The sequence below is a fragment of the Balaenoptera borealis genome (assembly GCF_965194805.1).
Source record: "Balaenoptera borealis genome assembly, chromosome: 13".
NCBI lineage: Eukaryota > Metazoa > Chordata > Mammalia > Artiodactyla > Balaenopteridae > Balaenoptera > Balaenoptera borealis.
In genome coordinates, this window is record NC_138870.1 from 65,294,792 (window position 1) to 65,322,624 (window position 27,833).

The window sequence follows — 27,833 nt, forward strand, 5'->3', positions numbered from 1 at the left end:
TTCATCCATCCAGTGGGTTTGTAAAGGATTCTGCTGTGTTTGCTCACCCTTGACTTGATTCTAGTGACATGCTGGCCTGACCTCATGTGAACAGTTTTCTGAGATCCAGGATGATCTGAGATCCAGGATGTCCTGGGGCATCTCTGGAGTAATGGAGCAAGGTAGAGCTCTCCTAAAAGAGAACACCTGCCTTGCTGTTATTAGGAGGCATAGTTGGCATTTGAAATTCTCTGATTTCATGTCCTTGGTGCACATCAGCTTCTCATTTTTCCAGCTAGCCTAGAAAGAGAGTTGTGAGGCAACTGTGAGCTTTGGTTTGCCTCTTCATGTGTGATGTCTAAGGAACTAATGGAAAATATCAAGAAAGGACTGTGCTAATATATATTTTTAAATGGTCTTAGAGAGCTTCTGAGTAGGAAGCTGGGAATTGAATACTGAGGGTCACATTTCAACCTCATTTTTCTACCTTTTTAGAAACTCTTACCTGCTAAACTGTTGCACTGTTGTGAGAGCACTTATCAGAAGGGTCAGAGATGGTGCCCAGCAGAGAAAGCCTGCTCATAATGAAATATATTCTCTTTTGTGGTGCCTTTCATTGAATCCATTAGTACAGGAGATGCGTGTGGGGACCCACTGGCTAAGGCACGAAAGCAAGGAATAGTGAGATAATAGAAAGAAGATTTTTAGCTAGAACTGGGTCTCAGGGGCATGATTAAGGTTTGTTTTTACATCTGTCTCAGAAATTATTTACTACTCACTTTGTACTCCCAGAAGACACCTAGCTCTTTCACAGTTTTAGAGGTAAGAAATTTAGAAGAGGCCATAAAGAGTCAACAGCTTATTAATTTGTTCTGATCTTATGACCAGTGCCACTGGATTGGGGGCTACACGGATCGGATCCCTTTGCATCAATCCAGGCAGAAATGGATGGATTATTTGTGCCAGTTTGGTTCCTTCATTGAATTTACCTTCAGTATAAGTAAATCTCAGAAAACACTAAGTACTATAAAATCTAAGATGCCTGGTCAGTTTTCAGTTCATTGTGGGTATAAATTTCTGCACAAATAAGTGTGTTACCAAGAATGCTGTTGGTGTTTTAAACGGTCGGCATTTTCTTTTTGCTGTTGTTAGCACTAAGGGTGTTAATCCGAAAGAGTTGGCAAGCTAAGTTTCCGTCTAAAGCATGCCCTTCAATTTCTTAACTACTGAGGAGCCTTTAATCCTTTTTCTCTATTCACATTTTTAAAATGTCCTTCACACTGATGGTAATTTGCGTACTGTATTAGGCTAGTGAAGAGCGTGAATGAAAAATATTGCCTGCCATATCATTAAAAACGGATGTTGCAGCCATCAAGCCATCACATTGTAGCTGCCCCAACAGTGAGCCCTGAGGGAACTCAGGATAGAAACAGGATGCCCACCATCAGCCACTGCAACTACCCCTGAAGATGCACCCTGAGGAGACTCAGGTTGAGAAAGCATAGGATGCTGGCCCCAGATAGCTGAGGTGCATATCAAAGGAATGATTTCAGTGAGCCCTGACTCTTGCATCTTCCCATACATAGAAAAGCACTAAATTCCTTAACTTGAGGTATCTGGTTTTCTTTAATTAACAGTAACCTTTTGACGTTTTGACTGCCTGGTCTTTGTTGCAAAAAAGTCTTCAGTTTCGTCCGCCCGAATAAAACAGAATTCTCAACTTTTAGGTTGTTCATTATTTTTCAGTTGACAAGAGGGAAGTGGGTTAGGTAAGCAATTAATACTACAGAGTTCTGATTTTTGATAGAAGCCCTGCTTTTCTGGCAAGAAAGCAAAGTACCTCTACAAGTGCTATCCTTTCACTTCCCAAATAAGAGATATTTTTGCAAACACAGAATGGATTGCAAGCTAAAGAATGGAATGAAATGGAATGGAATGAATTTTAAAAGTCATTTGGAAAATTTCTTGAATGGAACTTTAAATAATGGTCTGTAATGATGCTTAGCCACCCAGGCCAATTCACGAAGGACTGTTTAGCACATAAAGAATATAAAAGTTTAGACAAACGATGAGGATCCATGATTCTGTGGAAAAAATATTTAAAAGCAGCTTGGTGTTGTGGTACAAGAGGATCCCTATTTCCCTGTAGCTTTACCTTCTAGTTGGTAGGGAGATGGGGGAGGAATGAACATTTTCATTGAGCAGTATCAAGGTGGAAAATGGGGTTCTAATGATCTCCTGGCCACCCAATTGGTGTAGGCATTTGCAGTGAATAAGTCAGAAACTCAGATGTTGATTGATCAGTTGATCAATCCTTAAGATTTCAATTTGTTAAGTGTCAGCAGGAATACCTAGTCTAATGACAGATTTGTGAGTTTGTATTAAGGAGAAAAATGAAATGTAGCATCATAAATCTTTATAGACTAAGCTTTGGGCACAATCCTGACACCACACAATTGCCAGTAGAGATTATAAGATCATTCATGTAATTACTTTAAGTGTTTGTAGTCCTCTGTGATGAATTAATTTAACAGGCACAGTGTTTTACATCAGTGAAATAAAATGCATCAATTCTAACTCACAACTTGAAAATACAGAGGTGAAACATTTTTCTGGTATTACTGAAAAATGTGTCCTTTTCACAGTTTGACATATGTATGGTAGACATTCAAAGCAAGCTGTGTTTAACTGGCTTGAGTATAGGCTCCTATTTTGTGCTCTGCACAACCGATTTCTTGTTCAGTATATAAATAGTTCACTAGCTTTTGTTCTTAATTTAAAATATGTGGATTTGTACTTATTTTGCTCTGCTTCTAAGTAGAAACTTTTAGGATGCTGAGCATGAGAGTTTGTGAATGTGTGTTTTACTGTAATGAGTAGGTAAATGGCAGGGAAGAGATCATTTGTGGAGTACTTGCTATATACCACGCACATGCTTGGTCCTTTCTGATTTATTAAGAAAGTACCTTCTTACAAAGATAAAAACTGCTTTTACCTCTTTAAGATATTCGGTCCTGTAAACATTAATGATCAGTTCCTCAAGAGTATACATACCAAAAGATACATACACACATTATTATTCAAAATTAAAGGGTTCAAAATTGTGTGTGAATTCTCTTGGACTTCTTTTAAGTAATGCCTCATCACCTCACTAAGTCTGAACATAGGAAAACATACTTGAAAGTTAAAAAGCTATCATCTCCACAGATCCTATATTGAAGTGCTCTTCATTATGGATAAACCAGAAATGTGGCTCTTATAGGAATTGAGAATACTTCTAAGAATTTCAAATCAACTTGGATTAGTGCAGGAGTAGGTGGAATTCAGTTGTCTTTTTGATTCCTGTGATTTTTATCAGTAGACCTTTCAGTTAGTATTGGCCCATAATCCTCCTCTTGGCATTCAGCTTCTGGAATGTCCCAGATGGGAGAATTATGATGGCATCGAAAAGCTCCTGAATGACCATAATGAGGTGTTTATTTTTGGAAACTTTACCTTTTGACCCTTGTTTGCTCATTGATGCCAGCGAAGTTAGTATATTGCTTTCCACTAATTGTATTGCTTTGTGGAATTATTTCTGCAAAAGCTCCTGGAACAGTGAAAGCCCTAAGGTACAAATGTCACTTCTGTATAATTACTTGTGACCTTGAACTGAAAAGCACAGCTCAGTAGATTTCACTGTCAGTCTAATTGCAGCAGTTTGCTGTCCAGACAGCCCTGGGACACTGCTTTATTGCTCCATGGATATTTTGTATATTAAACCAAACAATTTGTCATAGTCAACGATTTACTAGGTACTGCTGAAAAGGGTAGCAGGATACACATTTTGAAATTATGGCAGTGACATACAATAAATATAGAGTGACCTGTTGGAATTATTTTGTTCCTCTATTCTCTAAACCAGAAAGGGATGAGCAGTATTATTGCATATATGCGGAGGTACTTACTTTTATGGAAATGTCCAAGATGGTTGCCATCTCAGTTTGTCACTTCCTAAAATCATGTCTTTTACGTGTTAGCATTATTTTCACACTGCCATGCAAAAAAACTCAAGATAAATTCCAACACATCATGTCTTTCTTTCTAAGAGATGACGCTGATTTCAGAAGTGACATACTCCGGGTGTAGTGAATAAGAGTGTTTAAGATGTGGAAAATCATGGAAAATGAGAGCAATGATTGTGTTTATTAATAGAAAAGGGAATACTGATGGAGCAAGCCTATTATTTTAAGGGCAGCCCCTGTGATGTTGTGGACTTAAAATCAAGTTTAAGTGGGGAGTTAGAGAAAGCATCATCTGTAAGTGACAGTGAGTGCTTCATCACTGTCTATCCGCATAGACTAGTTTTGTTCTTTTTTTTTTTTTTTTCTGTTGACATCATGCAGAAGTATGATCCAGGTGTGTGTATCTGTATATGACTGTGTTGGGCTACTCTAATAATTTTACTGAAAAATCTTACCCACTTATGGTTGCCACTGCTTTATAGAGTAAAACTACTTTATCAATTTAAAGCTAGCCTAATATTTATTTTTATTTTCTTTTAGTGTGCTGATTCTTTTAATTTAGACTACATTTGTTGCATTTTCTTGCAGTGATGGTAAAACAACATCGTATAAGAATTAAGAAGTGTATTGGGATTATTCTCACAGGTGTTGAGGACTACTTGAAATTATGTTGGAGACTGATGAAAGATCTGTCTTCTTAAGATAAAATACAAAGATAAATTGCTATGGAAGAGAGGCTTAGGATAGATTCAGCCCTTCATTCTTTGATATTCTTGAAGGTTGGACTCATTACACGGTGCTTTATCTTTATAAATCTGCCTGACTTCTTTTTTGTTAGTGTGTACAATATATGTTAAAAGGACCATGAGGGAGGATGAGGTTTCTGAAGCAAAACCACATCGTTTATTAATCCTCCAGTCCTGAAGCATGAGCGCTAATAGGAATGGATTGTCTGGGGGTTTCAACGAAATTGACTAGTCATCTCGTTACCGATTATTCAAACTCTTAATTTTTGAAATATAGTTGACCCTTTATTAACACCTGGTTTGAACTGTGTGGGTCTGCTTACATGCAGATTTTTTTCAGTGAATATGTACTACAGTACACGGTCCATGGTTGGTTGAAACCTCAGACTCAGAACCTCAGGTACAGAGGGCGAGTGGAAAATTATAGGTGGATTTTTGACTGCGAGGGGATCAATGCCCCTAACTTTTGTGTATTCAAGGGACAACTGTACATTGAGCAGCCATTTTGCACTGTTATTATATAAATCTGGAATACAGGTATGGGCACAAATATGAATATCAGGTTCACTAAGAAACTAGTACTGGCATTGTGGCACATTGTGATGCCGATTAAGACTGCCCGTAATTTCTTCCTCTGCCCCTTCGTCTTTTATAAAAAGGATGCTATAAACAGCCGTCTCTAAGCCACTTGACCTGGAGTTCTCTAAGGATGAATTAGATAAGGTGAGCTCTTTTTCTGCTCAGAAGTGATTCTAGAAGCTTCTCTTTCAAATCTGAACTTGGATAGAACCTCCTTTAAAACTTCCTCTATTATATCATTCGTGTTCCTCAAATAGACTTCTGAAAGTTTGTATGGCCACTGGCCTTTTTGCTTCTGACTACATATATTTTCAGTGTAAACAGACTTGGGATAACAGAAAGAGCTGGAAATAGATAAAAGTAAACATTGTATTGAACCATGCTTCATGGTTCTTCTCATTTGTTGTAAACTAGACCATGTTCTTTTTCCTGATTGGTGGATTTAAAACATCAACAGATATAATGACCACATAATCTGCATATAAATAAAGAGACAAAATAGACAAGTCTGAAATACATGATACTTGAGTTATATATGTTTTGAACATTTTGAAGGCAGAATTATATATAAAGTGTTATTATGGTTATTAGTTGTCATAAATTATGATCTCAGTATTAATACAAACATATAAGGTTTAGTAAATTTTAATTCCTGTTTTTTCATAAATACCTTCCTCTGTCTTGATATTAGCACATGAGTTATTCAAGCTTTTATTATTTCATGACGGAATGACTGAGACTAATCTTTTTCTAAAATATATTGAAAAAATATGTACACATACAATGTAGAAAACTTGTACTACGCTAATGCACTGATTTGTTCTCACCTTTTTATACATATATCATTATATTTTAAACATATATTTATACCTATTATATATAAATACATAACTTTTAAAAGCAAATTTTATAATATTTGCTGCCCTGCCTTGAATGGCCAATCATATCATTGTTAGTTTCTCTTTAAGATTCTGTTTCTAAAGGGGCTGGGACTGTTCTCCATTTGACTGTAGAAACATATACATTTGAACATAGCACAATAATTTTAAAACAATAGTTCAACCATGTCCATTTGCCTCTCTTGAGGTTCCAGATGAGTATAAACATGAGGACTGAGATTCCAGAAAGCTTATTACCCTGAGGTAGCCACGTGGGTAAGAACCTGTGAATGCATGAATACATACCATTAAAGAGGGCTGAGTATCAAAATCAGGAAAACAGATATATTCCTCATTTCCAAAGACCATAGATTTGAGGCTTATCACAAAATCAGAATACAAGCTGGCACTAGAATGGAGTGGGGAGCAACAACAAATGTGTTAGCAGAGAAGAGTCAGAGGGGTTGGGAGTGGGCTGAGCTGCTTGATTCGTGTCTGTGGATAGCACGCTCCCTGCTCATGAGTAGGGCCACCTGATTTAATAGCACTGGGGCCAGGTGGACAGAACTTTTTGTGTTTTCCTTCCATGAAGACTGACGAAATGTTTCCAAGACTGCTGATACTCAGTGAGGATGCAATGCCTGGGATAAGAGTTACCCGAAACAAAGCAGATTTACTAATAGGTGGTGAAAGCAGTGGACATAAGAAATTGTTAATTATATATGCAAATTTGGAAAAATCGAATGAGAAATAAGCAAGAAATCAACATCTTTCCTCTTCGAAGTGTTCTGAGGGGTAGCCGCAGCAGCTTTCTCATCTGGGAGCATGTAAGGAATGCAGTCTCAGACCCCACGCTAAACCTGCGGAATCAGAACGTGCATTTGTAACAAGACCTGCAGGTGATTCTGATGCACAGCAGTATTTGAGAAGCACTGCCCTAGAGACCGTGTCTGAGAGGTCCTCAGTGGGATTAAGGACCTACTGTTGTCATAAGATGCCCTTTATTCTCTGTCTTCTGGTTCTAATCTCCCGTCCTGACTTCCCTCCCATATTTCCTGGAATCGTCAGCCAAATCAACTCCTTGCATTTGAATCATTGTTTCTGGTCTGCTCTGTGGAAACCTAAACTAAGACATTCTATATCGAGAGTTCTGGGCTAGCGTTTGGCTCTGTGTTAACACAGCTGCTTGGAATTTAAATTTTTCCAGAATTCTTTTATCCTTTTTATTCATTCCCATTGTACTCTTGGACGTCCCCAGTGCACACCCAGATAGATGATAGCATCAACACTTGCACAGTATGGCTGGCCCTGACTTACACACCCTCAGTTGACAGGGGACCCATTCACAGGACAGCTGCTGCCTCCTCCCACTGTCACCCCATTGTTGATGGTCTCTGCAGCTGAAATTGTCCCAAGCAGTTGCTGAGGAAGCTGCTAGCACCTTTTCCCATCTCCTGCTATTACCCGATTTACTAAAAAGCAAACCAAACACAATTAGGAATCATTCATTGAATCTGATGCTTGGGATTTGAGGTGAGATTTTATGTGAAGTCTTCCTATTCACTCCTCTCTACCTCTGAGTTTCCCTGCTGAGGAAGCTAAATATACACAAAACAGTGGTAAATGGGAACAAAGGAATAGCATTATAAAAAGAGTGTATATATATATAAATGCTTCTAAACTGTCGTAAAAGTAGATCATCTCTGAGAAGATATGGTACCTTAGGTCCAGAAGCCAAATCTGGGTTTTCTAGTCCTGCAAAGCTAGAATCACTGCTCCACTGAGAAGACCTGAATATACTAACCAAGTTAGTTGTGTGGATGACGATGGACAGAGAGAGACTTCCCGAAGAGGAGGACCCTGTTAGGTGAGCTTCCCACAAATGAGCAGTACAACAGGAAGAATGTTGAGGCTCCTGACCGTACCTTGAGCAGAAAAAAACACTGCCCAGTAATAAAACATGGCCCACTATTTCACTCATGACTTGACCAGTAGGCTAGCAACGTCTTTGGTAAGGTCTAGTAAAAAGTAGTGTAAGGAATAGTTAGGAGCAAAGGATCTAGAATGACTGCCTGAGTTTGATTCTTGGCTTTGGCACGTTGTCAAATTACTCAGCTCCTGTCTTCTCCTAGTTTTCTCTCTTGTGTTATTTCTTAAAATGGGAGTAGTGAAAATAATCACATACAAAGCATCTGGAACAGTGCCTCCCACGCAGAAACTCTCAATAACTGGTGGCTGTTGGGGGTGAACTAAGGAGTTGAACATGGTCCCTCCTCTGGGGACAGAGGCAGAATGTGAGCCGAAGGGCAGGAATGTTACTACCCTCTCATCGTTTGACTTCCTCTGAAGCCTTGGAAGAGCTGATGTCGAATGACTTCCGGGTTAGCTGCCATCACGGCAGCCCGTCTTAGACTTCTCTCTTCCATCTGCATTTAACAAACAGTTTAGACACTCTTAACGCCAGAGTCCCCAAAAGGTGAAGGGCTTCTTTATTTGGGAATGGGAACAAAACGCGTGTGCGCGCGCGCACGCACGCACACATACACACACACACACACACACACACACACACACACACACACACACACACACGAAGAGGTGGAAGTGGAGCTTATCAATCAGTCTTCAGTTCTCCACACCAGCCCTAGGGTAGAATTACCCTGTGGGTCCCAGTGTTCTTTCCTGATTTCTATTAGACTTGGTATTAGTAGTTCATCTGAGGCCAGGGCTCAGTTTGCCTGTTTCCTGAAGAGAGAGAGAGAATAGTTGGTGCTCAGGATATTTCATTCTAAAATATGGATCAGGGTCAGACATATGTGACTAGAGCTCAACCCTAGAGCCGGTCAGAAGAAAGTCTGTGAGTTCAAAGGCTTTATTTCCCTTAGGATGACGAATTATTAAACCAAAATACTTTCTGGCCATGGCATGGTGACAAGTACAAAGTTACCCTTAATTCATGGTACATTTTAAATAAAAATTTACCTTCTAAATTCTAAACATTAGTATGGATTTTATTTCAATTTCAAAGAGTAAAAGAACATTGAACATAGGGAAAATTCTCAATACATCAACTAACTCAGGATTTATCCCTCTCATTTCCAAAGTGAGATTGAGAACATAAAAATTGTATATCACAAAGATATGTGATAAAGCAAACGTAGTAAAATGTTAATTGTAGAGTCTAGTGGTAGGTATACAGGTGTTCACTGTAAAATTATTTCAACTTTTCTGTATGTTTGAAAATACATACAAAACAACATGGGGGGATATGTTTATGAGATGTAATGCTTGTTTTCAGTGTATTTACAGTCTAGTGGCATATTTATAATTTTTCTGCCTTACTTCCCCAAGTTTGATCCTTCTCTTCAGTGTAACTTGGGGATCAAGAGAGCTTAGAGGATTTTAGAGGAGTTAAGGGAGACTGCTGTTATTAGTCTTTTTAGCGGCACTAGGTAGTTTTTTCCATTCTCCTGGGATTCTAAGCAGTATTTGTTACATGATATGTATGGGAAACACACAGTTTTCAACAAGGGACTTAAAAATCAGATTTAGGACTCCATCCCATATGTATGGAGTTTTCCTTGACTTAGAGATAAATTTTATATATTTGATCATTTGTATGTTTCATAGAGGGGCACGATTATTGTGCTCCAATTTGAGTCTGGAAATGTCAGTTCCAAGCATTAATGCAATAAAAACAAATACCTTTTTATCATTTTTGGAATCATTCTCTATGATCAGTTTTTCATATTTTGTAGAATAAACTCCATTATAAATGCTTCTCAACACATATTTCACTGGACAGTGTAGTTGGTTAAAGTACATTAAAATGTGCAATATTATATTGCCTGTTTAGAAGCTATTTCTTATAAGCATTTTTGCATAATGGTAAAATAGTTCATTAGTGCCCAATGGGTGCAATTCTTGGCTGAGAATTTTCTACAGTGTATTCAGAAGGTTCTACATATTGCTTGATACCTTCCAGTTAACTAACTAGGTTTTGAAAAGTGATTGTGTCAGAGAGAGAGATGGAGGGTAGTAGATTCAGGTTAGTAATGCTGCCCTTAGTTGTATTATGTATTTTATTTTAGCATAATATTTTGTTTAAAGGTGGACATTATCAATTTATGAATTGTACATAGATTTGAATGATACAGTGTTTCGGTTGAATTCAGTGTGCATTTGTGTATTTATGGAGTGCCGACTGGTGCCCTGTGGTAGGTAACGGTAATACACTTTACTGTGTTAACTGCATTACTAATGAGTTTATCCATTTATGTCCATCACATTCCTTTTGCATAATGAAGTGAGTTAGGCTCCAAACTAATATTTGAATAGCAACCTCTATTTTACAGAACACTTTTCCTTGCATTTCTATCCACACTTGCAGCTCAGTGGAGCTGTAGGTCAGATATTCTTTATGTCCATTCTTGTGAAGGACTTGCCCAAGGTCAGAGAACTCACCAGGTTGCATCTTTCTTTTTTGCTTAGTGGTCTATGATTTTATTTAAAATTTTTATCTACCTATGTTTAGCATGTTTTCTATGTGCATGGAAATTACATATCACATATTTTCTCTTCTTTCTTAAAAACATTTATTAATGCTTTATTAAAAATCTGTTTGAAGGATATAAATCTACAAAAGCCTTTCAAGTTTTCTATTCAACTTTTCTGATATATGAGTCTGAGTATGATATACTTTCTTTGAGCAAATATTTTTCAAAAGCTACCTCCAAAACGACTTGGAAAAGATGTCAAAAATGAGAATCCAGATTTGGGAAACTGCAGTTCTTTGTTGGCATTCAACCTGGTTTGGTCACGTTAGACTTGTCACATTTGGGAACTTAGATTCAAGGTTCTCTACCTTATTAAAGGTGACAGGTTTCATAAAATCACATGGAAGCTTCATTTAGTTGTTGGAAAATACGTTGTAAGGAACACAGGTCATGTTTAAATTTGATGGGCTACACAGAGAAAAATCATCAGTCCACACAGGTAGGGCCACACTCTATCTCAGCTTCTCAGTTTTGCTGTCCTCATCAGCCACCGGATAACGCACAAAGCTTGGCTACCTGGTCTCCTGGCCGTGCCAGTGACACATGTGAGGACACACAGGTATAAGAGCCGCCTTGCTCTCCTGTAGTGAAGCAGGATGTTCTGTTGGACCCCATTCACATTCAGAATGAATGCTCACCCTGGTGGAAATGAATGGGAAGTAGGGCCCATCCCAGAGGTAAGAGTGCTGGCCATTTCCAGGCATAGTCACATCATTTTTGAGGGGATATTAAAAAATAAAATAAAATGGATTTGTGCCCATCTTTAGACCTAAATTACTGTATGTTTGATTTGTCTGATGCAAAATGAAGATGAGCATAGTGTACTATATAAATGGCCCTTTTGATTTTCTACTTTGGCAATATTCTTCTTTTTGGGGGGGGGTTTCTTTTAATTATTTTTTTGATATATTTTTCAATGGTTCTCTGGCTACAGGTGTCACATTTTCCTAATGTTTGTGTTTTCAACAAATGCTAATAATAGCTGTAGCGTACTAATCAAAATGTGCCTATTCAGTTCTATGGCAAGGCTGCCTCTTCTTAAGAAGGTGATGGAAACTTCATGAATTTTCCTGATTGCTTTTCATGTTTTGCTGCTGGTAGTTAATTTTATACTTTATATTTTTCATTAAAATTAGATGTTCTCCTTTGAAACCCTTACCAACTCCTTGATTAAACAACCGTGTTAGGTACAATGTAGAAGTTTTACCTTATGCTATCTCAGTAAGAAGGACCTCTATCTTTTAACAGTTGCTGGTATTGGCAAATCGTAATGTTTGCAAATAACAGATAAACAACACCTTGTGTCTACATGTATTCTCTAATTAACACTGGGAAAGGATTTAAACTTTAAAAACAATGTGAATTTTGTAATTAATGTCTTAGTCTGCTTCACTCTGTAAAATATTTTTATATAATTATGAACTGATGCAGTGATTTCCACATTACTTCGGGAGAAAAGTACAAAATAATGTTAAATAAAAACTGTGCCTTAATATTTCTGTAGCACTTGCCATTTATAAAATGTCTTTCATAGCCATCATCAGGTACTAAATTAGTGGTCCAGCCTAATATATGACACTAAGAGTATTCATGAGTGTAACAATGATTTTTTTTAAATGCACAGTGCCTCCAGATTTATCATTTGCCTTCCTAAAACCCTTCAGTGACTTTCCAGTGCATTCAGAGTACAATCCGAACTCCTTAACGTGGCCTACGGAGCCCTGCGTGATCTTATTTTCATTCCCCCTTCCAATCTCGTCTCCAAGCTGCAGTGTTCCGTGTTCCTCCTTTTCAGGTCACATACATATACTCACTTCCCAAGTATTAGCTGGTGTCAGGGACACTGCATCACACCTGTTTGCAAGGTCTCTCCTCTCCAGGCACTTACCCTTAGACATCAGCCACCATTTTTTTTCTACTGTCAAATGCAGTGTGCTTGATTATACTCTCTTTACCTGGATAGTGGGCTTCTAGTAAAACTTCCTTGGACCTTAGAATCAATTTCAATGACTTCAAGATAATTTCCAACAACTCTCTTGCTGGGGAAGAGAAAACACAGAAATGAAAAATAATTATTCTCTGATGAGCCATACTACTGTATAAAATACATGATGTCATTAGGTTTGTTGATTTCTTTACCTCTGAAATATTATGCATGTCCATTCTCAAAAACTTGTTGTAATGTGATTTTGTAATTTACACTGACCATCAGTTTCTTTTACATGAATTCTATTCTGTAAGGTCTTATAACATCGATTGGCCACAATTATTAAGATTTTTTTTCCTGGAAGAAAGACTTTATTGCTAGTGCTTAGGAGAGCACTTTACCAGGTAAGAAAATGTAATCAGCCCTTTTTGTGCTAGTTTTATATGACTAGATTCTTTCCGATATTCAGAAAGACTAGGGGTCCATTAGCACACACTGCTGTTTTAGTTTTTTCTCAGAGATAATGGGCTTTCATACTCTTGTTTACAAACATAATTAAAAATAGGCTTTTGTAGAGAGGAACTTAATTTTAACAGAATGTTGATTAACTGAAGTGTTATTTAGTTTTTTCTAAAAGTCTTAGAGAGCACCTGACAAAAATTTAAGATTATTTCCAAGAGCAAGTAAAGCTAGCACAACTATTGCAAAATAGAAACCAGAGCTTAGAAAAACTTTGAATACTTTGTGCTTACTGATACAGTATTCATTAGCCACTGTAGATATTACAGTTTAAATTAGTTAAAATTAAATAATTCGGTTCTTCAGTTGCACTAGCCATATTTTAAGTGCTTAATCATTACCTGTGGCTAGTGGCTACCATATTGGACAGCACACATATACAGCATTTTCATCATTGCAGAAAGTTCTGTTGGACATCACTGCTGAAATGTTGTCCTGGTTAAAATGCAATGGATAATGGGATATTAGGGGAGTCAGAGTCAGAGATAGACCAATGCAAGTCAAAGGAAAAAGAGCAGTCATGGAAGGTATTTTGTCATTTTTAGTGCACAAAATTGGAATGGGAGGCCATCATTGTTCTGTGATAAAGAGGACAAGAACCTTTTCTCCTGCCATAAATTTAGTGAGCAAAGTGAGAGGATCTTAAAGGCCAGTTAGACCAATTACCAAATTAATATTTGAACTGTTTATATTGCTTATTCTTGCTTACGTGGAAAAGCCCAAAGCTCCCTATCTTAAGAAGCAACATGCAATGAGTGAGATAATCAGTTTTGCATTATATATAAAGAAAACATTGAATTACCGTAAATGATTATCCATAATAAATTATTTGATAATAAATTTTCACTGCTGCATTAAAATGAAGACTTTCCAAAATTGCTTTCCACGATCTCACGGGGAACTAAATGCTGTTTCAAATCTTAGAACATAATAAGGTCAGCCAACAAATTAGTTAGTATCAGGGCAAAGGTATTGAGATCAAAAAAAGAACTGTAAAATACTTACAAAAATGCATGCATAATATTTTCCATCATTTTAGCAAATGATTTAAAATCATAATTGTACCCATTTATATTGTAGTTCAACTCATCTGTTATATATATTTATTGTTTTCTTGCCAAAAGGTAAGATCAATAGTGCCAATATGTTTCCTAAGCTTCTCTTAGACAGAAATTTTACCAAAGCTAGAACAAATAAAATGTTAACCAGTCAGCAAAGGCATCATTAGGTAAATGTGTGTTCCAGGCAGCATTGGTCCAAAATATGTATTACAGAAGCCCATTTTCAGTGAGGTAATATCAGACCAGTTTAGGTACAAAATGGAAAGCTTGGCTAAACCATTATATTCATTAAAAATGAAAGAATAGCACGGAGTTTGACTAATAATGCAAATATGTTACATGAATACTTAATTTATCAGGAATGTTAAGACTTAATAGACTGAAGTATGTGTTCCATGTAATAGTTACAGAATTTTAAAGCCAAAAAAAAAAAAAAAATCTTAGAGATTACACAGCTCACTCTGAAGGTGAGAAATCTGAGGCCCAGAGTGGCCATGTAACTTTCTCAAGGTCATAGTGTCAGAGCTGTGATCAAAGACACATATAGACTAATAGCTGCAGTTCCATCAAGGCGATTTTTAAAAAATTAGACTGTCCATTACAATGTTTAACAGCTTATCATCTTCACATGTTTTTTAAACATACATTTATGTATACCAGTCATTCCCAAATTTAATACAGAGAAGCTTGTCTTAATGTCATAAGCCAGTACATGTTTACTGTTATGTGTGACCAGTGATAGGATAGAAACAACCCACTAGGGCACTTAAATTGAACATCCTTTATTGTCTCCTTGGCAGTTTCAGACAGTGGTGTCCACATCCCAACTTGTGATGTAATTCTTAATGGACACCTTTGCTTGTAACCACAGGGGTTCAGGAACTTTAAGTCCTAGGTCTTAAGTACCCCCATATCCCCAGTGCCTAGCAACAGGCTTAGTGCAGACTACCTATGGTGTTTGCTGAATAAACGAATGAATGATCATAACCTCCTCTCCAATAAAGATCTTACTTTGGTGCATACTTATAAAGAAAGAAATTCACATGAAAAGTATAGGGCTGATTTGCAAAAATACCTGTTTTTTTCTATTCTTCTAAAAGCAAAATTGTAATTTTAACACAATATTGCTTTTTGTTTGATGAGAAAAACAAAATTAGGTAACTTTGATTCTCTTTTTCAAAGTTTAAATCCCTTTTGGAATGGAGTTTTAGCTGGGTCTCTGGATACTGAACAGTAGGAGATGAAGGCAGTGGGTTACAAGTTAGGACTGGGTACAGCAAATTAAAAGCTAGGACGGAGTGAATAGATGATCCAGATGGGTGATATGCTAGAGCTTTCAGTAAAGACAGCTCGGCATCCCAGAACCTAAGCTTCTATAGGTGATATAGGAGTGTCAAGCCCCGTCAAAGCCAAAACAGCCTGGATTAACTGAGGCTGGAAATAAAGGATCTAAATCCTGAGACAAAGATTGTTTTAGGAAGGAAACATTTTATAATTTTTCCCCTGGAGGAAGATGGTGGTAGTATGAAAGAGTAGGAAAAACACAGGCCTTGAAGAGAGGGAGACAGTAACTTAAATCCTGGCTCCTTTACTTAATAGCTCTGTGAATTTGGTTCAGTGACTTAACCACACTGAGCTTCAACTTACCTCATTCGTAAAATGGGTTTGTAGTGTTAATTACCCTTTTCAGAACATGGCCTGCTCAGAGACTCCTAGTTAGCGAGCATTCTCTGACATAACGAAAATGTGAATGCTCTTTTTAAATCACGTTTATCATCTCTATTTTGTAGATGATGATAGTCAAACTAGGGGTTCCCAAAAATATATTGGACATTATCTTAGTAAAAAGGGAACTGCAGAAGTACATTTTCTTAAAACAAAAGAATTTATAAATAATATTTGTCCATGCTTGGATTAATAGAGTATGAGTATACACATATACATTGCATGTATCCAAATGTATCTGAAAATGACAGCTAAATTTATAATCAGATATCATATATAAGAAAAATCAGCCTACTGAATTAAGATATGAAAGCATTAACTTATATTTGGGTCATAGTTCAAAAGAAAATTAAGCCATTATTTTGTAACAAGTTTAAATGGAGTATAATCTATAAAAATAATGAGTCACTATATCGTACACCTGAAACTAATATATAATATTGTAAATCAGCTAGACTTCAATAAAATAAATAAATAAACTAAACAAAAAGAAAATTAAAATTACACTCTTCTTGGAAATGATTTCCCGATGCTCTTATGGAGACAACTTTTTCCTATTTCTGGACTCTTGTGACACTTAGTTGAGTCCTATGATTATGGAAGAGGCTAATTGCCCACAGGCCACTGCAAAGGGCCACAACATTCTCATCCATGACAAAGATGTCAATGGACTCTGGCAAGTATAGTTTTAACTCATATTTGATCTCCTTGAATTTTATCATCAAAAGTATAGAGTCTTTTGCCGAAGCCTTATTTTTTGCATACAAACTATATGAAGAACCACGATATGGAACACCTTAAATTGAAGTTGAATTTAGTTGTCCACCAGGTATGTTTTACAAAAATTCATGTTAAGAGCCTGGGCTCTGGAGTCAGGCAGGCTGGGTGTGAACACCAGTTCTGCTCTTTCCTAGCTGAATCACCTTGATCAAGTTGCTTAATCTTTGTGTTTGAGTCTCCTTGTCTGTAAAGTAGGGACAGTAATAGTCTTTCCTTACAGGATTTTTGAGAACATGAAGGAAGACAATTCATATAAACTTGGAACAGAGTGAGCAGGTAGTATAGATTAGGGTTTAGTGGTTACTATAATTCATGAGTGATACAAGACCAAAACAGTCTCAAAGCTCTGTGGGGAACAAAAAGCTGTCTAGGTATAGAGTCATCATTCCATTGGACAAATAACAATTCCGGGAAGAGGTGGTGTACCTGTATCTGCACTGGGCACTTTAGGTCAGGTGATGGCAGAACACGGACACCTGGGAGATGGGATTGTGGATGCCTCATCAGTGATGGGTTAAGCTCCTAGCCTGCATTTTGCTCAGGCCTTCCCTCCATGATTAAGATGAGAAGACTCAATAGCAGATGGAAGAATGAAGTTAAGACCCCACCTTGTGGTTTTAATTATTCACGTCAATGTGCTCATTCGTGGAGATGGATCACCAGGAGTTTATACGTAGAAGCTTACGTGGAGTTTGTGAATAGACATAGAATTTTATAGTGATTAACAGAGAAGCTTGCAGAGTCCTACAGATCTGAGTATGAGTGCCAAGATTACTCTTTCTCTTCTATGTGATTATAGCTCTTTTAGCCATAGTTTATTTATCTGAAAGATGGGAGTCATAATAATACCCACCTCCTTAGGTGGTTATTATAATAAGGGTGATAAGCCATGGAAGTCCCATTGTATAGTGCTTGCTGTGTAAGAATGGCTCAAGGAAAAGAGGAAGAGGAGGAAATGATATCAGCCAGGCAGTGGTGACTTATCAAACTGGTTCCCTTGAACGCTGCTTATAGTCATTTAACTGGAAAGTTGGAGGAGAAAGCAGAAAGTGTATGAGATAAATACAGTTCTCCTCATGTATGTTAGTTATTTTTTCTAAATTCCCTGCTCATTAAAGCCACTATCTTCTTAATCTCTGTCATTTTTGAAACCTTATTTTTTAAAAAGAAAGTTGTAATTTAAAAATATGTTACTTCAGTTCATCTCAAATACATTGAAAGATACTTGTCTATTTAATTTACTTTTATGGACAATGAAATATATCTTACCTGCCAGATTTCCTTTGTAGGTTTTTAGGATTATTTGCTGTGGGAAACTTTACAGCATGGGGGAAATGCTTGTGATGTCCTTATTTAATTAGTCTGCACAAACTTTGAAGTTGGAGGTATTTCTGGAAAATTTCTAAAATATACATGGCAACTCTACACGGGTGGAAGAAGCAGAGGAAGCTGGTGCTGCTAATTTCTTGAATCAGTCAATAGAGATAAATTGAGTGGTCAGGAAACCTTATGCACAACAATTTGATCAGCCTTATTTAGATGTGTCATTTGATTTCTAAACCACTTAAACATAAAACAAATTATTCTAGATATATCTATCTAAAAATGAGTGCACCTCATTTTTTGCCTCAGGAGGCAATCCTATATAAATATAAAAATATATGCACATATATATTTATATAAGCTTGGATGTATGTGTCTGTATTATATGTGTGTTTCTATATATGTGTATATGTACATGTACCTATATATCCCTATGTATATATATATATGTGTCTAAGTACAATACCATGTTTACTTTATTACTGATGGATCAGAAAGTCTACCCAAATTTTAGTAAAATGTAAAGAGTATTATGAATTTCTGAGATGGTTTGTGAATTGTAAAATACGCTTTCCTGTTGAAGCAAGGCTTCCGAAACAGGAGTCAGTGGTAGGTGGCTGCACGGTTGTTAGAAACTAGAAATTCTGGGCTTCTTAATGGCCAGACACTGCAGGTGCTTTGCACAGTGTCTGGCTCCAAAATCAGCTTTGGATCCTGCCTGGCTCATTGCGCTTTCCTCCCAGGTTTCCTCCTCAGAAAATTGAAGGCCAGCTGCTGCCTGACATTAGGAAGCTTATTGAAAGTCACCATGGAGTTGGAAGCTGGCTGGGGGCTGATGGGGCACTGTCCACACTCTGATGAAAGGGTCACCTAGAGAGGGCCTATGCTAATGCTGCTTGGGACTTGCTGCATGATGCTTCTGCTCTACAAGCAGCCCCAGAGAGGTAATAGATCAGTTTCAGAATGTTCTATTGTTGTAGATATATGTCACATGCCATATGTCATTCTTTGGTCTCATGTAAACATTATTATGGTTGTATAAAGAGATTCCCTTTGCGTTATTCTGAAGCTTTAATCGAAGTAGCTCCCTGTCCTTTCCCTTTACAACAGGGGTCTCATCATGCCCACCCAATCCTTTTTGTAATAGAGTAAAGCCTCAAGGGGTGATTTATCTTCTGACCTTCCTTAATGAAGATCATCAGATTATGCCCTGTAGCCTAACAGTTGTTCCTAGTCTTTGGTCTGCTATCTTGATGGGTGCTGCTACATATGTTGTATTTGTTCACATATGCTAAATTGCAAAACTCTTCTAAATTCCCCTAAATATTTTGGCTGAATGATCTCCTCTGGCAGGTGATTACCCAGGTTGCCCATATACTGGGTATTCTGAATTCACCCTACTTGTATCAAACCATTTCACACAGTGTCATATTTTTGTTTAGCGAAGCCTATTGAATGAAAAGAAAATGCTGACATTTGAGTGGAAAAGCCAGAGGCCTTAGGAAATGCCAGAGGAATTCTATAAATATCCTTTCTCAGTGGCCGAGACAATCGGGATCTAATTCTTCTTGGGCAGCAGATGGAGGTGGTAAAAAACTGAGCTAAGTGGCACGAGTCTCTGAGTTAAAGGGCTTGGTGCTGTGCCATGCAAACAGTCCTCCTTTTTTGTAGCCTACAGCAAGGATGGAAGCCAGCTTTCAGAGAAGACTGGGCTTGGCAGAGAAAAGAGAAACCCAAATCACCATTGGGTGTCTAGAAATGATCATAGTTGAAAAAATAATGGAGCTGTTGAAAAGGAATGCCACTATTACACCGACGCTATTAACACTCATTTACTCTGTGGAGGGTATGTGTGTGTGTATGCATGCATGTATGTACCCCCATGTGTGTGCGTGTATGTATTTTTATCCCTTAGGTTTAAATAACATAAAGCTGATTACGTCTTATTCTAACATTTAACTTCTCTCTCGCTCTCAATTTATCTCCCCCTCTTCCTCTTTTCTCTTCCCCCCACCCCCCGTTTCTCTCCCAAATAGCCTAAGTGTTATATTTTTTTGTGATTTTTTTGGGGGGAGGGGCAGTATTTTGGATAGAAGAGAAAGTAGATGTTTATAGCTTGTTACATTGTCAAATGCCTTTTTTTTTTTTTGTCAAGTGTCTTAATGCTCCTTTCTCAATATTTATTCTCCTCTCTAATATCACATGATTCTTCTACCTTTGCAATCTTCAGCATATGAAACTACATATATACTGGCACAATTTATGTCACATAATATTCACTTACTAATTTTTGAACAAATTTCCCATAATTTATATCTCTTCTCATTTTCAGCCAGCAGGTCTACTTAATGCCAGTGACTAACAAAATCCTAAAAGGAAAACCTTACTAAGACCTTTTGCTGTTGGAACAACAAAAAAAGATGCTAATACATTTTATGTCTTTTAGCAGAGGAATTATGGGTATTTTCTCACACATTTATAATTACAGACATTTTATTTAATCATTCCTACTGCCCATGGGGGAGGTGGGGATAGGAGGAAGTAGCTGGTCTGCTGTCCTGAAAATACTGTCACAGAGAAGAGAACAGCCACTCAAGATTCTATAAACATCAATCTATAATCATCTGTCTGTTCTAAGGAAAGAAATAAACAAAACAGCTTAGCCCTTCTTCCAGTGTTTAAATAAATGCACCCAATTATTTTAACCAGTTTCCACTGACTTGTCAAAAATCCTTGTGTATAATAATGGTCTGTCGACGGCAAGACTGAACAGAAATACTGTACAGTAATTGATTTTTGTTAGTTGAATATCTGGCAAAACAGCCTGGATATTTACTTGGAAGGAATGTTCCCCAACCAGAGTAAGATCGCTGTTGGGTTTTAGGGCATTAAAGTGCCAGATCAGGCTGCTCTGGGCCTAAAACACATAGGTTGGCAACAAGCAAGTGCATCAATAAAAGAAAAAGAGGAAGAGATGAGACGCTCTTCACACATGGGTTGAAGGTTAGAGGACATTTTTCCAGGACCGCCTTACTGGAGTTCAAAATGGAATCCAGGCAATATACAATAGGATAATTGTTTTTCCATCATATGATTTGTAATCATCTATTCTTTTCCTTAAATGCAGTTTTGTTTAATCAATGCCAAGTTAGGAAAACCCAATTATGAGAATAAAAAGAATTCAGTATCAATATAATGCTTGAGAAAGTGCATCTATGATGTAAGATCCTACTGACTGGAATGCAGTACTGATTATGATAAATAGTCGTTGAGCTTGTTTCTTATCTAACATGTCTCCATGTGTATCTGCATGTTGAGTGGTTTAATTGTTTTTCTCATAAATGTGTGATTTTGACAACAATGAAAAGTACACAGCGTGTTCTGTCTCACCCTGATTTCTCTAGGGCTATAAGCTACAAACTGTGCTTGAGACCGTAAAATGTTGTGGATATTTTTGTTGTTTATTTAATTCTAAGGATCTTGTGGTAGCGTATTATTTTCTTGTGGGACATTAACAAAAAACGTTTTCCAAGGAAATGGTCAATTGTACTAAGCTTGAATGGTAGGATATGTTGGCATGACCTCCTTATTTGTATCCCTCCAATTGTGGTAGTTAATTCATTGTACCTTCTAAGGTGGATTTCCCAAGAGACTGAGATTACCTTGTGGGTAAGGCTATATCGTACCAATTTTTATATTCTATCCAGTTACATATAGTAGATTATTAAGTGAATACTTATTGAACAAATCCCTCCATAATTTATTTTCAGCACATCTTTTATCATGTCAAAAAAGAAGTTTATGGAAGAAGTAAACCATCCTATACAAATGTGAAGTGTTGCTTATCTCTATATGTTTAACTTTAATATTTGTCATATTCATGTAGTTCTAATTAGCTCTGTGACAGATACATTTGTCTGGCAGATAAATAATAAGCAGGAAAGTAATGCACTGAATTGTGAAATTGTTTATCTCAAGTAGGGAGAAACTTGCCTTAAGAATGCTGGAGAGTTAGTGGATTTATAGTTTTTATTCAACTGTCTGGTCCATTCTGGCCATCTCTGAGCAGCTTGTCGTTTTAGTCACATAACTAGTGACTAAAAGTTTGGGCTCTGAGGCCAGGCAAATCTGAGTGCAAATCCCAGCTCTACCACTTTCATGTATGTTTGACACTGGACAAGAGGCTTGATGTCTCTGAATCTTGCATACTCAAGGAGAATAGTAATAGTTCTCATGGGATGGTTGCAGTGTATCATAAAGCCTTTACAAGTGCAAGAAATATGACAAGAACTCAGAAAATGGTAGTTTTTGATTATTTGAGCATATCAAAATAACAGGTTTTGTTTGTACAGACCCTGGATTTGATCAAAGTTTAGCCTTTTTTATTGAAGCATAGTTGATTTACAATGTTTCAGGTGTACAACGAAGTGATTCAGCTATATATATATATAGCTATATATATATAGCAGGTACTGAATAATTATCCAACATCATATTTATATATATATATGAATGTTCTTTTTCAGATTCTTTTCCATTATAGGTTATTATAGTAAAAGAATCTGAAAAAAATTAGACTTTTATCAAATCCATTTTAATATTTATTGATTGGTACATTACAGCATAAATATTTTACTCTTTAAATACCAGTAAAATAAAAATTTAAATGTAATGCTACCAGGGTATATAATTGACAGTTCAGATTTCTTAGCTATCAAGTAAAATTGCTTAAATTTTTTTTCTCAGATTTATTTCAGATAATCACATGTTCAGCCAGTTTCATAGCTTATAGCTAGAGTAAGTCAGAATATTTTAGCATATCTTTATACTTTTAAATTAAAGATATGTTAAACAATCTATTCTTTAAGCAATCATTTCCAGATGCTGCACTAGGTGCTGAGAATAGACGATGTAAATGACAGTTTCTCAGAGACTAAGAGAGAAAAAGAGTGTAATAGATTAATCAATGAGACAAGAGAAGCTTGTGTAAAGTACAGAGGTAATACAGAGGAAGTAGTGATTAACTGTTGGAGGGGTGGACTTAAGTAGCTTTTGGCAGGGGGGCATTGTGTTTGAAGGTGCAGAGACCTGAACTAGGCTGGTGTGTTTGGGCATCCATATGCAATTTGACTTTGCCAGGAAGTAAAGTTGATAGGTGGGATGGAGAGAAGCAAAATAAAGTTGTTAAAAATGAGATCATGACATGGCTTATAGTCAAGGCATGGCTACTTCTCTGTGTATCCATTGATTGGATTCTCTGCCAATTCAGGAGCATGGAATCACGATCACTTTCTTTAACGCAAAGAACAATATGCTGACAGAGATCCGTGTATATCATCATTCTAAAATTGGGCAACATTGGCCAGCTCAAGACGCAAAATGATATCTAATGTCTAATGTGGAAACCCTGAAGAACTCTTTAGAAGGCAACAGTTGTTGGTAAGAGTTAAATGATAGTTAGGGTCCAAAGTAGTGATAATAACTCCTTTCTTCAGCCTGTTCTCTCTTTGTTGGGATAAGTATGACATCACCAATAAGATATGTCATTACTCACTTCTCTGTATTCCCACATCAAATTGTACTGGCCTCTATTTGGTACTAGTCATATGCTATGAAATGACTTGTTTCTATGCCCGTCTCCTTCACTAAGCCGTGAAGTCTTGATATCCCCAGTGTACAGAGCATGTACTGTATAATTATCCAACATCTTTATCTTCTAGGCTTAGTCATTTTCAGTGACATTAAGGAAATATCATTTTTTACCAATTGAATAAAATTTTGGCTAGCATAGTGATTAGGTATGTGATTAAATTTTAGAGGATCTTGAGTTACTTAATTGTATTTTCAAGGAGGGATTTTAATAGACTTTTATTTGAAATTCATGGAACAAATATTGGGTATGGGCACTGTACTGAATGCTGGGAGTATAAACATGAAAATACATGCTTTCTTGTCTCAGATAGCTTCCAGTTTCCGCCCTGTGATACATGCAAACAATTGAAATACGATAAGAAAACAGAGGTGTGTACAAAATACAGTAAGACAAAGCTGCACCTGAGTCAGCTTGAGATGATCAGAAAACTTTGATGGAGTCATGGAACATTTGACATGGTAGCAAGATATGAGTTTTCAGGTTAATATTCAGGGGATGGACTCGGAGGTTTATTGTGGAGTTAGTCTTGGAAAGGAGGATGAAAACCGTCTTACGTCTCTGACAAGGGGGAAGAAGGAAAAAAGAGAAAAGGTGGGAACAAGATGGGTATAAATAAATTCATGAGGAAGTCTCTGAGCACTGAACAATTGCATGCCTGGCAACCATTGTATTTCAGTTGTGTAAAAATCCATGCTACCTTCCTACAAATAGCTTAAAATTAAAAAAAAAATTATATAGCCATGTATACTTATTGTGGAAGGTTAGACCATTCTTTTCAGAATATTTCTTTGAATATATTTATATGTAGATTTTCAGCAAATTTGTGATTTTATTACACCGGTTGTTTTGTCATTGGAAATTTTTATCTCATAATAAAGTAGCCCTTTAAAAAATACATAAGAATTATTCTACAACCTCATTTTAAATGGATGAATTTTCTTTATGGATGTATCCCAATCAAGTATCCATTTCACTGTTGTTGAGACTTTATTTCCATGTTTATTTGAGATATATCATACCATTGAAATTATTCACAACTAAAGTTTGCTAAATCTTTCAACATATCTTTCATTTTTAGGATAAATTTGTAGAAGTGGAATTGTTAGATAATAGTTATGCATGTATTTGAAGATTTTATAATAGTGCGTAATTGTCCGCCAGAAATCTTGGAATAGTTTTAAGCATAACTTTAATTAATTAATTAATTAATTATAAACAGCTTAATTGAGGTATCATTGGTATATTAAAAAACTGCACATATTTAATGTATACAGTTTGATGAGGTTGCACATATGCGTACACCCATGAGGCTATCACCACAATCAAGGTAATAGACATACCACCACATATTTCCTTAGGCTCTTTTGTTTTTTTAATTTTTGTTTTTGTGTTAAGGACATTTCATATGAGATCTACCCTTTTAACACATTTTTAAATTGCACAATACACTGTTGTTATCTACAGACACAGTCTTGTACAGAAGATCTCTAGAACGTATTCATCTTGTACAACTGAAACTTTATACCCATTGAACAATAACTTCCTCCCCTGAGCCCCAGGCAATCATTACTCTGCTTTCTGCTTCTATGGGTTTAATTATTTTAGATGCCTCACACAAGTGAAATTAGGCAGTATTTGTCCTTCTGTGAATGGCTTATTTCACTTAGTGTTTTGTCCTCAAATTTTATCCATGTTGTTGTATATGGCAGGATTTCCCTTTTTTTTAATTTTTTTTTTTAAGAGCTGAACACTATTCTTTACCATATTGTCTTTATCCATTCATCCATCAATGGACATTTAGGTTGTTTCCATATCTTGAATCATGCTACAGTGAACCTGGAGTGCAGATATCTCTTCCAGATCCTAATTTCAGTTTTCTTGGATGTATACCCGGAAGTAGGATTTAAGCATGACTTTTGAATGTTCTATTCTATAATCATTTATCTGGTGTACTTACCAATAATGTGACTTATAAGGATAATGCTGAGTCCATTTGTTAAAATATAATTTGCATACCATAAATTTCTCACTAGTCAAAGATAAAACAAAATTCTGTAGAAAACCATTTCAAGATAGAATATTTAACTTTTTGGTAATAGTGATAAATATTTATTCAAGTATTTTAAAACCCTTGTTTTTTATCATCAGTTATCATAGTCTTCTTGACAATTGTAATTTACAAAGTCCTAGTATTTCCTCAGGTTTTCTTATTTCTTTAAACATATTAGTGTTATTAAAAGAAGATTCACATCAAGTTTCCTTCTCTAATAAAATGCTGTGATTTACATTTGAGAGATTGTACATTTTTAATCTGGTTAGTTTCCAGTTTATAAGCTAAACACAAACAAACCCAAGAAATATAGAGCAGGAAGGCACCTTAACGATTATCCAGTTTTTAGTCCAATCTTCTCACACTATGAATGGAAAGTCAATTTGCAGAAATATTTTGCCATTAGACCAATATAGCAGCTTTTTAATTATTAAAGAAGACTGTCAGATCTTTGAAAAACTACACAACATCACAGATTTTCTTCCGCTTTGTAGCTGTACTTGCTGTCAGAATATATTTAGAAACATGGATGCTTAGGCAAATATGTAGTGCATGCGGTCAAAGAAATGCAGCGTTAAGTGTAAGTTTACCCCAGGGAAAGCAAAACTAGAGTTTTGATGTTTGTGCTTAAATATTTAGTACCTAGGCCAGCTCTAGGCAGAATTGGTAAAGCAGACCTTTGGCGTTCACTTCTTTCATCTTTTTTCTATATACTATTACTGATATACTGGGTTTACGTCTGTGATCTAGTACTGACCACTGCCCAGTACATCTTAGCTCTCTCTTTTACTGAATTTTCCAACACAGGTCCATATGCCCTCCTGACTGTTCTCTCCAACCCATCTTTCCACTTTCAAGTCTTTCCCAAGCTTCATACTCAGCCTCTGATGTAGGAATCGGGAAAGACAGTAGGGTACGGACTCTTTGGACTACAGGGTAAAGCCACAATGTAGATACGGTCTACATATCAGAGACGAGAACTTAGCAGAAATGCAACTGGCAAGTGCATTATCTCAAAAGGGGATAAAAACACATCATAAATCAGGGCATGAGTATATGAATTGGGTGCTAAAGGAAAAGCATCCACTGGATGGCAGAGCTGGAAAGGAAAGTACAGAAATTTGGTCAGAGAGACGAGTCAGGTTCATCCCAGGACAAGTGATGATGGATGATTGTTAGATAGGAATAAAGGTCCAGTTCAGGACCAATCTAGCAGACACTGGGCTCTGGCTTCCAGTATTTTTACAGATATCTCTACAGATATCTTTGCATGTTCTGGGCCTTAAAGCAGCAGGCTTTTTCCAGGCATCCTGTAACCTTAGAAACTTAATTATTTATGTAATAATTAGCCAGTTTTAGAAATGTATCCCTACCTGATAATAATGAGAAAAGATAGCAAATAATTAGTCATCCCTACTGTTCACTCACGTCTCTCAGGACCCTCTTTAGCCTTCCTTGTAACATTTTGTTTTTGAAATTGTAAGAACAGCTAGCCCTAATATAGTGCTTAGTGTGGCAGTTCCTGTTTTAAGTGCTGTATATGGAAACTCATTACATACCCAATGCATTTACATTTTTTCTATATTTACAACTCATTACATATTCAAACTTTTAATATCCTCACAAATACCGTATTAGGTGGGAATAATTCTTCATTTCAGATGAAAAATCTGAAGCACAGAGGGTAAGTGACATGCCCAGGGTCATACAGCTGGTAAGTGGCAGAGTTAGGATTTGAAACCAGGCACTGTGACTTCAAAGCTCATGCGCTTTACGATTCCTAAGCTACCATGTCAGCTATTGCTTTTCCTTTTGTAACCAAAAAGAGGGATTTGATGGGGGGAGTCCTGGCTGAATATAAGGGAGAACTATCACCATTATTTATTTTAATACTGGTAGGATGCTTCCTTACATTCATAAATCAATCTTTGTAGATGTGCTGCTTAAACTTTTGAAGGATTTATGCAGTTATTAAAAAAATATTTACTACTGTTCAGTACATGCCAGGGTGATAGAGATACAAAGATAAATCATAAAATGATTTCTATCCTTC

At 36.6% G+C, this 27,833-nt stretch overlaps 1 protein-coding gene across 8 annotated transcripts in view; it reads left to right on the forward strand.

Annotated features, from left to right (window-relative positions):
- Nucleotides 1–27,833, forward strand: part of NAV3 (neuron navigator 3) — a 1,129,181-nt gene that overhangs the window by 543,184 nt on the left and 558,164 nt on the right. The gene's annotated exons all lie outside the window — the stretch shown is intronic.